The 17,424-nt window shown below is 37.1% G+C and overlaps 1 long non-coding RNA gene across 1 annotated transcript; it reads right to left on the reverse strand.

Annotated features, from left to right (window-relative positions):
• Positions 1-2,424: 2,424 nt before the first annotated feature.
• LOC110342219 lies at positions 2,425-14,003 on the reverse strand. Its single transcript, XR_002384247.1, has 3 exons — positions 13,847-14,003; positions 6,686-6,764; positions 2,425-3,034 (listed from the first exon to the last, which is right to left on the reverse strand). It is a non-coding gene; the product is annotated as an uncharacterized LOC110342219 (long non-coding RNA).
• Between the last annotated feature and the right edge of the window lie 3,421 nt (positions 14,004-17,424).

The following is a 17,424-nucleotide window of genomic DNA, read 5'->3' on the forward strand; positions in this document are numbered from 1 at the left end:
TAGCGTTTTGACAGTTGATTAGGGGGTTCTAGAGGAACAGAATATACATATATACATGCAGATTATAAATACATTGAGATGTATATATATGACATAATTATACATATATAGTGATTTTGTTCATTGTTTACACAATCAGGGCTAAGTAGTCAAAGAAATGGTTGCCTGATAGACAGGATGATAATCTAGCATCTGTAATCCACGAATCTAGATGCCTGGGAGTTTCAATCTTTTAATATAGGCCTGGAGCTTTAATAATCTTTTGTCCTTAGTCTACACTGGAAGGCCGGTAAGGTAATGGCTGGTATAATAAACGATAGCAGTAATAGCAATAATCAGGGTGATGTACTCATCAGCAATAAATGAGAACAGGCAAGCAAGAAGCACTGCCCCCCCACCCCCATGCCCCCATGGCTTATTTATACCCTGAAAGTGTATACTAACTTTGGCAAAATGTCTTACCCTTTGAGTCAATCTATTCTGGAAAGACCTCCCCAGACCCATCCAGGGATGCACCAGCTATGTGATTCCAGGACCAATCAAGCTGACAGTCAAGGTTAACTTACAGATGGCAATGTAACTATTAGTAACACACAGTCTAGGGAATGGCATGGGTAGAGCTAGGGTCAGGAATTGTGAGGCTTGGGAGGAGCTCAGCAGTCTGTGGTGGGTTCATCCACTAGTGAAGTCTCTCATGGCAATCCGGGTGCCCAAAACTTCAATAAATGCAGAAGAACTTGGTAGACACTCAAGAAGAGATATGCTTCAGAGAACTGTGTCTTTTGCGGAAACAAGGAGACATGGGTGATCTAGCAGAAACAAAAAAAATGGAAGACACCCTCAGTAGGAAGGCACTTTGGCAAAAAGTAAGGTTACCAGTGTTCTTAGAGAGAGCTAGGTGTAGTGAGAGAGGCCAAACAGACTTTCAAGAAGGAAACTGAAGACACAAGAAGCCTTAAACTTTGATGATGCAATAAGAGCAGAGTGAACAAGATTGGAATACTGAGAGAAAGAAAGATAGTGGTGGGTTTATCCTTCCTAGGATTATGTGTCATAAGCCCAGGTAGCAATGTATAATCTAATTCTGAGCCTTTTAAAAGTGATTTAGGCAAACAGGGGCATAAAGCATGGTGTCATTTGTACTAGTGATTTCCAGCAGAGAAAGCAGTTACAAATGTGTGATTATTTTAAGTTCTGTTCTATGGGATAGCTGTACTAATGAAATGAGTGAGTAATAACTGCTTAACTCACAATAGCCAAGAGTTCTCCTGTCTATCCAAGTGTATCATAGGGAGGGGAGCAAACCACCATATACAGGTCTGGCAGTGTAGTGAAACTCGGGAAGATATGCGGAAGAGGGCATTCTCTTTGGTGAACCATGCTGAACCTGAATGAGCGATGGCCGAGGAGGCGAGGGTGGGGCAGAACTGTGCATTCAGAGTGTAATGGAACCTCTAGGGGTCATGTTGGGGACGGGCACAATAGAAATTAATTCATCATATATGGGCTCATTTGAGTCTACACTCCTATTATAAACCCAAGTAGCTTAGCAACATACTAGTTAAAGATAACCTCGGTTTACATGAGGACTAATTTATCTTGAGAATGAGTGAGTAGTTTAAAGGAGTGTGAATAGTGAAAGAGAAGGAAAAGAGGTCTGCAAATGAGTGACACCACAGACTGAGTCAGCTTTTGCTGACACGAGTGAGAATGACATTTTAAGGCCCACAAGTGCTTGTGGGGTCTTAGAACCTCACATCACTGACACAGGAAAAAACGACATACCTATCAAGTTTCTCCTAAAAGTGAATTCTGCTTCTTTACAAAAATAATGTCCTTTTAGCTGTTTATGTTTTCCTCAAACAGAAGGAAAGTATAAACTGAGTTTTGCACATATACATCTAGTTAATATTTAAGAAAACTAATTACTCTCTTACTTTATATATCAAAATATGCATAAATTGGCTGTTTTACATGTAGTCAATATAATCACATGTGACTATGTAATAAAGTAGACATTAATCATTATAGTATTAGAAATCTTATCTGCCTTCAAATTCTCAAAATAGTTGTATATCAAAAAAAAATAAAAGGGAATGAGGAGATGCTTCAGCAATTCAGACCTTTCTGTTTTTAATTTTATAAGACCAGAGGTCTTACTGCCCTATCGCAGGACCAGAGCTTGGACCCTAGAACCTACGTATGATGGCTCGCAAAATTCCTGTCAACTACAGCTTCAAGGGCAATGACAGTCACTTCTGACCTTCATCAAGACACACACACACACACACACACACACACACACACACACACAAAATTAAAAACTCTTCAGGAAGGAAAAAGAAAGGGGAGGAAACACTGCTTCTCTAAGAATTTATATTGTGAACATATGTGAATTATATTATTCACAACAGAAACTATATAAACACACATTTTAAAATACATAAAATAAGTAACATAAATAGCATGAAACATCAGCAAAAAAATCTGTTACAACCAACTTGAGTAAGTCAGTCTAGACAGTAAATGAGAAGTATAATTGGAGGATATTTGTTTAGCATTGATTGAACACAAATTTTATGCTTTGTGCTCTGAATACAACAATGAATAAGCCAGTCTATTGAACCTTTAGGAGTTCAAAATCTTCATTTATAAATAAAGTATAAATGTTCCAAAAATCTCTTTGTATGTCAAGATAAGTAATGGAAATTGGAGACTCCCAGATTAGAGCTGCTGTGGGCACCCATGACTCAAAGGCCATGCAGATGTCTGAGATCTGGGGCTATGTTAGTGTCTGAGGGAACACAGCTTCTGGGCTCAAGCTGATCTGAGTGGTCTGCACCTGGGATCTATGATTCTGCTGCAGGTGCAATCTGTGTTGATGTCTGTGGCCCCTGTCACTTCAGGGAGCCATAGGACTCATGTGTGATGAAATCAGAGGGTCATGCTGAGCGAGCCCTGCCCTTCACTGGCCCAGGGGCAGATGGCCTTGCTCCTCACAGTACACTGCAGCAAGAGAGCTGCCCTTCCCACTCTGCAATCAGAAGATATGGCAACTGTTAATATTACAGATGAAGAGTAACATAAATATGTAAATCCCTCTGCTGAACTGTAATTTTAAAATAATCCTATTTGTTGTAACTTCAGAAATTATAATGGCTCAATTTTGCACAGCTCAGGTTTATCAACCCCAACATGCCAGAAAACTTCAGAACGGTGGAGTTAAAATACTACTAAGGCCAGTCTACACTCTGATTCTTCTGGGAATGTCATTCCTATACCCACCACCTATCCACTCAACCCTGAGACTTCATTGAGAATGTAATCCAATGCAACCTCATCCTTTCAAGTTCTTTCCAGGACAGCTGATCAAAGAACTATAGGGTTTTTGTTGTTGTTGTTGTTGTTATTGCTGTTGGTTTGTGAGAGTAAGTCATAAAGAAGATACTCAGATATTTCCAACATCCCATTCTCACAAATTACACACTTACCTAGCAACTATTCTTGTTTTTCTTTTTCATGTAATGGTCATGAGATAAAAATCATTTCAGTCAGAACATAAGAAAAATGTTGAATACACCAGATATCATGTATCTCCTCCATAAATGAGTAGAAGAAATAGGATACCACGTATCTTCTCCATAAAGGAATGGAAGAAATTATGTTATTGGAAGGCTCGTCTTAAATAATCCCTTTTACATCAAGCAGAAATTACATTCATAGTCTCTTGTCTAAATATATGAGGGTTCTTCCTTGCTAAAATTGAGTCACCATGTAACTTATAGATTTCCTGTTCCTGGACACCTTTTAGGAGACTAGCCATGAATCTGAGCTTGATGGAGAGTGTGGCATCCTTAAGAAAGGTTAGTGAATGAACTAAATAGTATTTGGCTGTCTTCACTGTGTAGGGGCATGGGAAGATAAATTTACAGTATAAATATGAAACTATTCCTTTTAAACATCAACTAATTATTTCCAGTATTGGTTTCTTTTTCCTCTTCTTAAAAATGAAATCCTGAGCCACTCTGGCATACCTGCTATATTTAAGAATCAAAATTAACTTACTATTTCTATACATTATGCCAAAATATCACAATGAACTATATGAAGTAATAGTCCACAGAAACTAGAAAATACAGTATCTTCATACCACCATTATACCTGAGTATGACCCTCCCAGAAATTACTCAGTATGAACACAGTGTTTTTGTGTAAGCACTAAGATACCATTGGATTCTGAAAAAACACAGACTCTCAAAGGAAACAATTTGACCCCCTTTAAGTTCCTTGTGCCTGCACTAATAGAGGGAAGAAGACAACATGGGCTCCCAGCCCTCATCAGGAAGCTATTTCCTATTAACAACCACTTGCCAAAGAAAATCTGTTTTCTCCAATGCAGTCTGGGTATATTAACTTAAGGCCAGGCCCCATCCCCAGCAGTAGCTGGTCAGCATGAAATGAACTTAATGGTAGATTTGTAGATCTTTGTCCTATATTGCTTTGTTTGGGGGATTTTTTCATCTTATTAGTCTTTCATGTATACAATGGTCAATGAGTAACACATTTATGGATTGTGTGTGTGTGTGTGTGTGTGTGTGTGTTTCACGCAAGTTTACTTTGAGTTTTGCTTTTATTCTGGTTTGTTTGTTTGCCTGTTTGTTTCCTAAAGAGAAAACGCTTGGAAATTGGTGGGTGGGGAGGTGAGGAGGATCTGGGAGGAGTTGGGGGAGGAAGAATGATCAGAGTATATCATAAGAAGAAAACCTGTCAACTAAAAGCCTATCTCTATAGATGTGATAGCTAAGAATTGGTTGATCGATGCCTGGTAGATAGTAACTTATTGCTAAGTGGTTGGACTAGACCTAGAGGACATGTGTCTTATAGCCTTGTAGAGAGTTTGTCCCAGCCATTCCAGTTTACCTAACCTCTCTGTCCTTCAGGCATGAAATGTGGGTTGATGTAACAGTTTTCCTTTTTATTTCAGAATAGCATTGCCTATGCGTATAATATCCATAGCTTAAGCTACATAACTGCGGTTTTTGATATTTGGAGGGTTGTATTCTATTGTATGTGTTTTAATTCTGGAAACTTTGGGTCTTCCAAATCACAGCTAAAATAAAGTTTTAAAAGTTCAAAAAGGGATTAATTTATTCTCTAAACTAACCATCTTCCTCTATTTCAGCTATAAATGTGAAGGTCAGAGGAGGAGCTCATGACCACAAACTCCAGTGATAATTTCTAGCATTCACATATAATTCTGTGGTGTATTTTACCACCCCAAGAATTCTCTATAATTACCTGTCTGTAATGCAACTGCTCAGGGGTAAAAGCAGGGGCTCTGCTATTCTTAGAACCCTGGGCTATAGTTAGACACTCATTTCTATGAGCAAATTCAGTAAATTTGCTTCCCAAATTTATGCCAATATTGAGAGCCAGGTTACCTGGCCTTCTCTTAGCCAAGCTGTTATGAACAATGGTCATGAAACAAGAAGGAAGACTCTCAGGGTCTTCCTGTGATTGAAGGATGCTGACAGTAAAAATATAAGGAACACTGTAAGCTTTGGGGCATTAATTTTGTTGATGACAACCTACAATGCAAGAACAAGAAAAATCTTCACTGACTCATTATCTCCTATGAGTCACCTAAAAAGTAGATTTTATTTTTAAAAACTAACATAAAATCACAACCAAGATCATTTCTAACGTAGTTCCTTCAGGTAAAACTTTAAAATTAGCTGTTCAGCAAACAATTTATATATGTTTCTACTCATAACTTATAGGAAACATAGTACTCAAAAATTTCTATCTTTATCACAGAAAAAAATAAGCAAAATCTACTACATTGAAAAAAAGTTAAAATTACTAAATGAACAACAAGACCGAGCACACAATGAAAACTTACAAAGTATTACTACACATTTAGAAGCAATTTGCATTTTCCTTCTGTCAATCTAGCAATATTTATAAATCTATTGTATTTTGTTTAGCCTAGGTCTGTTTCTTTTTAATTTACAGAGGTTTGATGATTCTATTAGTGAAGCCTACAGATCTGTTCCACAAACCTGGCAAATAATTTTAAAACCAAAAATTGAAAACAAATGGGAATTTTCATATTGTATTTCATTAAAATGTTTTTCAGCATTTTGGCCTTCCAGAAAATTTCCCAAAGTTTTTTCTAAGAGTCAATTGCCTGTCCTCAATCAAATGTCATTATTACAGATAAAGGAGCAAGAGTGAGGATCTAAAATTTTCTAAAATGGTAATTTATGACTTTAAGAAGCCCAAAGCTGTTTGAATACCAGCAACTACAATTCATCTTCTACCCCCTTTAATACCACTTTGCAAATTTACTGCATTTAAACTCTTCAAAACTACTAAGGAAACAATTTTCCCAGACAGAAGAAGTCAAGCAATAAAGGTCGTTTTATCTTCAGAGGAGTACACACCCATCACATGTTCAAGGGCATACTCTTAAAGGTTTGAATGTTTTCTGAAATGTTAAGCGTTTGGTGACGACAATGGACTCTGAGCTATCCTCTACTCTGGGAAGAGCTTCATTTTTTGCAATGCCCCTGCACCCTCTAATGGTCATTTTTCAGGTTTTCTTTATTAAGAACAAGTTATTCAAGGCTATTCAAAGGGCTTATCCTATAAATTTTAATTTTATTAAAATAATGACACTTACACACTTTGCACATTCATAATCTTCATAATCCCAAACCTTCATAATCCCAAACATTAATTGAAGCTCACACCCTTTCACACTGTTGAAAAAATAGAAATATGTAGATTTGAAATAGGATCATAATTAGGAAACACTATATTTTCCAATTGTGTTTGGCACATTAACAAACTAATAGGGAATTTAAGATTCTGCCTCTAGGCACAAAATTACTCAACAGTAAGACCACCAACTGATATCACAGTTCCTATTTCCTGATACTAAAATGATAAAATCATTATGGTCTATCTGAGCCTGTTTGTGCAAGACACAGAAATGATCTGTGATCAGTCCAGCATCCTAAGAAGAATGGTGGGAAAGCAATCATGGAAATGAGGATTTCTCATGAAATATAGATAGCAAGACTACATACTACACACATACACACACACACTCTGTCTTTGTAACTTAGCTATACGCTGTCACAGAAACATTAAACTCCTTTACCTATAAATAATATTACATTTGGTATCAATAATGAAAATCACCCTCCTTACTTCAGTAAACTTTCATGGGTATGTAACACATAGGAAATAATAAAAATTAATAACAAAGATCTCCTAAATTTTATTAGCAAATATTCATTATGGCAAATAATGAACTTAGTTGTATCTATTACATTCAAGTCCATTACATAACTGACTCATACACATCTCTCATCACAAGCCTAATTCCTGAGTTCATGCTGATGACAGTGATAAGGACACAGGCTTTCTGATAAAAACTGATGAAGCTGATCACATCATAGAACTGCTGTTTGAAATGTTTATGACAAGTGTGGCATTCCTGTGTGATTTTCTTTTCTTTCTGTGCTAATGTTACATGTTGGAAAAGTACAGCACAGGCTCTTTCTGAATCTCACATTCCTAACTTAAATTACAAGCATACTTTCAGAAGAAAAGTGCTTGATGTCCTACAGAAGTGTGACCCTGTGTGTGTCTGTCTGTGTGTATGTGGGAAGCAAAAATTTGGGTTTCAAAATGAAACTATTATTTGGGTGTGGCAGTGTATACCTGCAGTCATAGCACTTGGGAGATGAATACATGAGCCTTAGTAGGTCAAGGTCAGGGTTAATTACAGTGTCTTAAAAGCCAACCTGTTCCACATGAGACCCACATTAAATTAAATAAACAGATAAATAAATAAATAACTTTCAATACTGTCATTAAGGGCACAAAGTAGGCAAGAATGAAGAAATCCCATCTAACTGAGTGACATCTGGGGAGACAGAAAACAAAATAGGATCAAAGTGAAATATACTTAAATTTTTCACTAATTAAATTTTTCATTAATTCCTAAATTATAAGTAAAATTTAAAAGTTAATTGGGGCTGAAGAGATGGCTTGGGTTATGAGAACCTGAGTTCTGTTCCCAGTAAACATGCGTGCCCTCTTACCACCCCTGTAACTCCAGCTCCTAGGGATCTGACACCCTCTTTGACCTCTGAGGGCACCTAGACTTACATGCACACACCCACATGTAGACACACAAGCACACAATTCACTGAAACTAATAGATAGATAGATAGATAGATAGATAGATAGATAGATAGATAGATAGATGGATAGATGGATAGATGGATAGATGGATGGATGGATGGATGGATGGATGGATGATAGATAGATAATTAATTTTTAAAAAATTGAAATTGAGTGGTCTGCCTGAAATGTCACTTCTAGAGTGAGACAAAATCAGGACTTCCAAGGCTCTCAAACTCTTCAAAGTCCTATTTTGTATGGCAACGTATAACTCTGTGTGTGTTATATACAAACAGAAGATAATACACACATAAGAACGTAAAGTTTTGTGGCTCCAGAAACATTCTTCCAAAGTTAAACTTCTATGAACCGAACTTCCAAATTCTAATATCCTAAAGAGAGTGGGGACACCTGTCTCACAATACAAACACGTATGCTATTGTACATGATCCCACATTGCTATCTCATAAACACTGAGAATCCTATGACATTGACACATGATCAGCACCAGTATTGTCCTGTATTTGTTCTTTCATAATAATTAGTACTGAATATTGAAACGTATCTTAATATTTAAGAAAGTATACATCTTTTAAGAACTCTAAATATGCTCTGTGAGTGGGCACTGAGAATAACCACTGTTAAAATGCACCTTGTGAACACATTCAATAAAAGTTTACTGTGTGAACACCTGATGACTAAAACTCATGTCAAGTACTAACTTCCAATAACTTGGATTTCTGTACCATTTGAGTATATATTCAAGTTATATAGCTATTAAATATGCTCATACTTATATAGGCTTTTTAGGAAGTCAATAGAAGTTGTTCCCAAGCTGACTTACTTAGGAGTTCTTACCTACTTAACATAAAGTTCCAGGCCCTTCAATTAGTCATGTAATATTGCTATTTACTTATTTAGAATTACACCTTTCATACTGAATAGTTACAAAATTATTTTCTATTATTATAAACAATTCTCTCCTTTTTCATTGTGATAAAATGTCCTAGCATCATGGAATTATTTTGGTATCTTTCAGACACCACAAAACTAGTAGCCCAGTGCCTGTAGTACAGACTACGCTCAATGCAGATCGTTTGAATTTATTTTTCACAGCATCTATTTCCATTTATGCATTAACTGCAAATGCTTTCGGGATTCTCAAAATTCAAATTACCATATTTTCTACTTCCTGTCATATGCTATAAATTAAACATAACCATAGCTACAAACATAATGAAAGTCACTGTGTATTCAAACAATTTAGGCACTTGGGGGCATTAGGTTCAGGTTTTTCAAGAATTAAAATAGTTTAAATAAAATGTCCTCAGAAAAGGACACTAAAGCCAAGGGAATTCACATTTATTTTCTCTTCTATTTCTCTCACACACATAGAAAAAAAACTATGTTTCAATATTTATAAGACTAAGAATAATGGGTGTGCATAATATTGCTTTAACATACACTTTTGCTTTTTAAGAGACATTTAAACTCTGTGAAAGACCAAGAACATAGACTTAATTATGCACAAAAGGATGATTTAACTGCAGTGCACATTCAATAGACAAAAATCCAAAGAAAGCTGCCCAGCCTAAAATATTTACAAATCAATTCATTACATTGATTTGGAATAAGTTGTGCCGTAATTTAAGTCATAGATTACACAGGACAAATAATAAAATTCTATTTCTAAGGTACTTTCATTTGACTGTACACTTGATATAAGACTTTTCAAGAAACAGTGATTTTCCTAACCTTAGTAAGTACCACTGTATGTAAATAATGGGTTTTTAATAGGATAAGGATAAAGAATGTAATCATAATGAAATTTGGAAGGTAATCCAAAACATGAGTGCTTGAGTTAATCAAATCAATAAACTATTGATGTCTTCTTAAGAAACAGTGTTTCTATTTGAAAATGATTTATCCTATAAATAATGCATAGACAGTTAACATCTTACTTCCTACTTCTAATGTCATGTTGAAAGAAAAGCTAAGACTTAATTGTATCTTTATTGTTGGGGGGGTGAGGTCCTTGAGACTCAGCAATCACACCTACATCTTTTTGCCCTCCTCAAGTCTCCTGATGACTTGCTCTTAGATTTTACTGTGGTTTAGATGTTTATCAAGTTTTTCCTTTAGAGTCTTAAAAAGTAGAGACAATAAAAGTTGTAACTATACAGGGTGCTTCTAAATAAGCACAGAATGTGGGGTACAAAAAGACTCACTACAATTTAATTACACATCAAACAAATGTGAACAGGAGATCAATCAGGTAATTAGGGAAACAGCTAGCCTAAATGATTCTTGGGGAAAGAATGCCATCTTTTTTTTCTTTCTGTATACCTTTTCTTTTTTCTTTTCTTCTCTTCTTTTCTTTTCTTCCCCCGAGTCTAGATGTCACAATGTAACCAACTATAGGCCTAACCTTCTGATTCTCCTGCCCCAACCTCCTAAATCCTGGGATTACAGATTTGTACCACCTAACCCATGTTATACGGTACTTGGGACACAACCCACAGCTTTCTGTATTCTACCTACCAAACTACATCTGTATCCCTAACTCTTTTCCTTCCTAAAAAGAAACACAAGACCTAGTAAAAGCAGGTGTCCTAAAAACTTGATGAAGTAAAACAATTTCCATCTGCATCCTTCCTGGCAGCTGAGATCAAGACAACCATCACAAGGTCTCTCTCTCCACACCACTGTCTTTCCTTCATTGCAGTCTGTCCTGGAGCTCAGATTCTTCACTGAAGCAATGACGCCACTAAACAGTGTAACCTTAGAATCCTATTCTGATTTTAGGTGTTCTGGGTTCCCTATAAGCCAAACAAACACATTAATAACAAAAATCAACCTACTGTCTATTAATAACAAAAAACTTGATATCTAAGTGCTACATGGACATGTAAGCATGAAATTTTGGCTAAGTCATATGTAAGTCATTGAAAACCCATATTGAATTATCAAAATCCTAGCCACATGAAATAGATTTTGATGCCATCCTCAAAAAGTCTTCATTGCTGCAAGTAAAATGAACAAAAGCATGAAAAGATCAAATAGAAAACATAATGAAGATAAAATTGTCTTTCTTAATTAGTTTTCCTGGAAATGGAAGAAGAGAGAGTTGTAACAGAAATTGTGGTTCCTGCAACAAATAACAGAAGACTTTTTGGTTACTCTCATAACTGTCAAGAGCAATTTAAATGTTCTAAAAACTGTTACCCTGTTGAACCACAGTAGTTTCATTTTAAAATAGCTTTACTGAACTTTGCCATAAATTTTCAAAACAACCAGGATTCATCAATAGAAATAAATGATGTTGCTGTGGCATTCCTCCTATAAATCTGAACAGACTTTAAGCTGCCTAATGTTTCTAATTGAAAAATGTTCTCTTTTTATGGTTATAAATAGGCAAGAAAGGGGGTAGAGCAACAGGGTATTCTCTATTACTTGAGCCACAATTATAACAAAATTCCATGTCTAAAACATCAATTTAAAATACATTTACCAAACAATTTTCAACTTATTTCTAAGGTAATTCTAAAATGAATTTAATTAGAGACAAATAGGCGTCTTTATTTAAGTATTCGTTGCTAATGGCATTACTCACAATGGTTTGAAAGATGAAGCCTTTTCAAGCTGCCTACCAGAAACACAACCTTAGCTACCACTGCCACCTGCTGTTGGCTATAAATAATTCTCCAGGATGTAGGAGACAAGAGAAAAAGCAGGAAGGTGAGTGGGGCAAGGATGTGGGGAGGACTTGAGAGGAATTAAAGGAACGGAAAATCGTGATCAAAATGTATTGTACGGAATTTTTTAAAATAAAAAATTAAGAAAATGAGCGATTGAAACAGTGCAAGCACATGGCCTATAAAACAAATAACAGCATGCTGCCAAAAGCATTTTCTGAGCAAGCAGCTGACAGGTTTTTGGATTTTTGTTTTTTGTTGTTGCCATTGCTGTTTTTTTTTCTGACAAAGGGAAACCTATACCTCTGGTTTAACAGGAGACTGAAAGGGCTTCTGATCCTTGGTGCTCATTCACATTTTTTAAACTAGTGTGTTTTAATAAGATCAAAAAAAAAACTGAGTTGGTACAACACAGAGGAAGCAAGACATGGCAGCAGCACAGGCAGTATTTTTGGGAGGAACCAGCAAATTTTCTTTCAAGAAAACAACATTTAATGTACACAGGAAGATATAAGCACCATGGAGAGATGCAATTAAATGGTCAACAACTGAAAGTCTGCTTGATGAAAAGGTGGGAACCTCGGTGTTCTAACCGCTTTCTGTCTTTCTTAGGCTTAGAACAACTTCTAAATGAAAAGTAGAGGGAAAAAGAAAACACAAATGACACTTGGAATTGCTTTACTACTGTAGCTGTGATGCATCCATACGAGGAGTACAAGATTGGCGTCCCACCTAAGGTAGACATAGAGGCTAGGAGGCCATTGGATGGACATCAGCTCCTGCAACTGTGAAGCAGCTAGACAGGAATTACAGGACTGAAATCCACCTGAGGTAGATCATATCCTCATAACACCTTTGCCTCTCATTAAGATCTAAAATACCACACGAAATTGAGAATGGTGTAGGTATCAGAATTTTGTCGAGGTCCATCAATGAAGAAGTACTTCCTCTTAGTCAATAAATTAGATTCTCAGTTCTACATCTGACCCCGAATGGAGACATGACATTCTAAATTACCCAAAACATAAGACTACACGGACATATTTCTGTTCTCACAATTGGCCGGTGTGTTAGCTAGTTTATGTCAACTTGACACGAGCTACAGTCATTTTGGAAGAGGGAACCCCTTGGTAATTTTTTTTCATTGATAACTCATGTGGGAAGCCCAGTTACAACCCTGTGCTGGTTCTCCTGGTGTTATAAGAAAGCAAGAGAACAAGAGAGAGAGAGAGAGAGAGAGAGAGACAGACAGACAGACAGACAGACAGACAGACAAAGACAGACAGACAGACAGAGAGACAGAGACAGAAACAGAGACAGAGAACGTGCATGTGAAAGCCATTAGGAGGGAGCAAGCCAGAAGGTAGCACCCTTTCATGGCGTCTGCATCATTCTGGGCCTCCAGATTCCTTCTCTAAGTTCCTATCCTGATTGTCATCATTGATAACAATTCCGTGGCACCGTATGCTGAAATAAACCTTTCCTCCACAGTTTTCTTTTGGTCATAATGCTTTACCAAAGAAATAGAAACCCTAACTAAGAAAAACTCACCAGGAGATCTCTTTTCAGGGAAGAGAATTCACCTGAAGACACACTAGGGTGGGAGGAATAATTGTGTCCATGATGAGATAGTGGAGTTAGATATACCCTGAGACCCCTCCAATGAAGGTGAAACTAGACTACTTTTCTGAACTCTACCTATAAAAATAACATAGCCTCTCCTCTTTTTAGAATTCAGACCAAAATCCCAAGCATAGTTGCCTTGAGACTGTACCGTGTGTAAACATCCTCACTCCTCTCTTCTGTCCCTCTCTAACCTGCTGACAGACCTCCATTGCTGTACCTGCCCACTGCCTTGGATTCTTTCTAAGTTGGGGCATCTATTGCTGTGAAGAGACCCCATGGCCACAGCAACTCTTTTAAATAAAAACATTTAATTGAGGGTAGCTTACAGTTTCAGAGGTTTGGTCCATTATCCTCAGGGTGGGACATGGTGGCCTGCAGGCAGACACGGTGCTGGAGACGGAGCTGAGAGTCCTACATCTTGACCTGAGGGCAACAGGTCTTTAACAATTTAACAGGAAGTGGATTGCAAAGCTGAGCTCAGCTTGAGCAAAGGAGGCCTCAAAGCCCACCCCCACAGTGACACACTTCCTCCAAGAAAGCCACGCCCACTCCAACAAGGCCACACCTCCTACTAGTTTCACGCCCTTTGGGAGCCATTTTCCTTCCAACCACACAGGTTCTAATTCAAAAGCAGTGACTCCTTTTTCCATCCGTGACTGTAAACAGCTAGCCTTGCTCGTTTGCTCCGAAACTCATGCAGTCCTTGAGCTCCTTTCCACATACTTTAAAAAATGTTTTTAACAGTAAGGCCAACAATCCACAAAAGGGACCCTGGTCCCCTGGTGACACAGTTTAAATTCATGGCCCTGGAAGGAGCACCGACACTGACAGACAGACCTACTACATATTATGAGGTCTAGGAATGAGGGAGATATTTTTGTAGAGGACGGTAAGGATTTCTCCCCTACTCCCTGCCTCCTAGTTTCAGAGATGCGTGATTTACAGCAGCCTTCGATCTTCCAGGAGGTGCCAGCTGTGTTGTTGGAGCATCGACCTAACAATGTCTCTGGGGTAAGGCTTGAACAGAGCCTATAAAAGAACTTGAGAATGCCCAATGCTTTCTTCCTTTAACAATTTAACAGCTTCAAAGCTGACAGTTTAGTTGCCTTTAAACCATTATCAAAGAACTTAATTCTCCAGCAGATTGGAAAAAAAAACAAATAAACCAAAGAATTTTCAAATACATTCCTCTTGAAGACTGAGGGTTTTATAATGAAACTTCATTTTAAACCTTTTATTGAAATAGAAACCTAATCACTGAGCAGCAGACAGCTTTTGTGTTGTCCACCCTCTTCCTGGGAATTTTCCCTCTTACTTCCTGTCTACACAGGCACTAACATTTCTCCCAACACAGCTAGTCACGGCCTCAGCCAGCTGGTACTTCCCTCCTCTGAGAACTCAGAATGGGGATTTGGAAATAATAGTTAAGTCCTTGGTGGGTTTAGAAGTAATACATGGAGCTATCTTTTAATGTGAAATAAATGGAAATAAACAGAAATGTCCATCCATATATAATGAGTAAGGAGGAAAACCACATATATAAGAAAAGAAAGAGAGGAGTGGCCACAGAAAGAAGGTCAGTAACTGCTGGCAGCTACTCAGCCCTCTAGGAGCACGGCCATGCTTCTGTATACAGCTTCCCGGAGGCAGGCTCTGCATTCCCAATACCCCTGTCCACTGCAATAACACAAGCTTCGTATGGGATTCTATTTCTCATTGCCAAAATCTTTGACTCCAACAATTGATTGACATAAGCAATGCAGGAAAAATTTTGATATAAACTAGCTTTGACAAAAACTAGCTCCTAGTCAATAATAAAGCACAGAAAGACATAGATATCTATCTGTAAAATAAATTTAAGAGAAAAGCACACTTCACAGAAAACCATACTATTTATATTGAACATAGTTCTTATCCAGAACTTAGGTGCCAGTACTGTTGTAAAAGTTCTAACTATTCATTTGTGTGCCTTGGGAACTCTTTCTGCAAGCCTTCATGGAAACAAATATAATCCTACCCCTATAGCTCGGGCTTGACCATGTGACATAGTTTGAACAGTCAGATATGATTTTCATATCTTTTGTAACACTCCAAGCAGTACAGTTAGCACCATTGCAGTTCCTCCAATAATTTTCTTCCTCTCTGACCACATAAGAAAAAACACCACAATATAAGGACATGTTCCAAATCAATCTGCAATAGATATATTACAGGAACAAGAAAGGGGCCTATATTGCTATGTCTAGAATTTGGAAATGGATTAGTATGTAATACAGTCTCACTAAACTAACTTACATATGTCTCAAATAGATTCTTGCTAGAAAAATGATTGTGGACAAGAACGTGAATGTTTCACTGTGAGGCTCATTTACTCATTACTAATAAGCTTGCACTTTAAATAAACCCTTTCAGTTTTTGAGTAATCATGCCGTTAATGATTTTAAAAGTCTTTGCCCACAGTGTTTGCTAAAGGATTCATTTATACTTCATCCAAGTTTCTAAAAATTGATAATACATTTATCAAAAAGGCCTATTTCCAGGACTGGAGAGAAACCTCAGCAGTTAGGATCACTTACTGCTCTTCCAGAAGACCCTCATTTGATTCCTGCCCCTGTGTTGAACAGTACACAAATACCTGTAACTCCAGCTCCAGGGATCCAATGCCTTCTTCTGGTCTTAGTTGGTACCTGTACATATAGGGCATATGCACTCACATAGATAGACACATGTATGGACACAAATGAAAATAAATCCTAATAAACCAATTATTCTTAAAATATATTTCAAAGGCATTTTAATTTTATCATCTATTCTTTACTAAAAACTGAACATTACTTTTAAAAAACATTAAGAATCCAGGCAGCGGTGGCATATGCCTTTAATCCTAGCGCTTGGGAGGCCGAGGCAGCCTGGTCTACATAACTACTTCCAGGATAGCCAGGGTTACACAGAGAAACCCTGCCTTAAAAAAAATCATTCAGAAAAAGTTCTTGACAAGTTTTATACTTTCCTTGCATATTATACAAACCACCCAACACCAAGATTCTGAGACTTTCAAAAAATACAATTTCAACTATTAACATTACCTTTATTCTCAATCATCAATGACTATTGCTTTAAATGTGATAAAAATGTAGCTTTACCAAAGTAGAACCATCATGGGTATTGAATAACAAATTATTTACTGATGTTTCAGGAGGCACACACTGCAGTGTGCATATGGAGGTTAGAGAAATGTTTGCAAGGGAAGCCATTGTGTGGGTTCCACGAATCAAACTCAGGTGGTCAGCATTGCTGGAGAACAGTCACCAGCTAAACTATCCCATCACCCCTGAAGCTACTTTTTTTTTCTTAAAACAATGTCACATTTAATAGATTTTGTAACTATAAAAATTACCAAGTCAATATAAAAGTAAATGTGATACCAGTTCTGTATTTTCTATTACTTGATCAGCTGTGTGATTCCAGGTAAGTCACATTAATTCTCTAAGATGGTAAGATTTCACCAGAAAAATATTTTGTAAGTTTTGCCTATTGCATAGAGTAGGAAACATCACAATATATTTTCTGGTTTCTGAAAGATATACTTAATTGTGGATCACTCTCAGACTCCTTGGGTTGCCCATTATACATGCTAAAGGTCTAAATCTTAGGCTATAACATATAACTGTGGCTGCTAATTTTAAAAGGTGAGCCGTATGGTCAGAAGTGAAACCAGAGAATTGAGGACAATCTAAAACCTTACACAAACTTAACATGAAGTTCAGACTATTTAAAAACTGTGTGTTTTCTATTTTTCGTCCTTATTTTCTTTATCTATAAAGTCTTGTTATATGGCCCTAACTAGCCTGAAACTTTCTATGTTAACCTGGCTGGACTTGATATTAATTCTATCTAGTGATTA

This window comes from Mesocricetus auratus, unplaced genomic scaffold, assembly GCF_017639785.1.
Source record: "Mesocricetus auratus isolate SY011 unplaced genomic scaffold, BCM_Maur_2.0 Super-Scaffold_100010, whole genome shotgun sequence".
Taxonomy (NCBI): domain Eukaryota; kingdom Metazoa; phylum Chordata; class Mammalia; order Rodentia; family Cricetidae; genus Mesocricetus; species Mesocricetus auratus.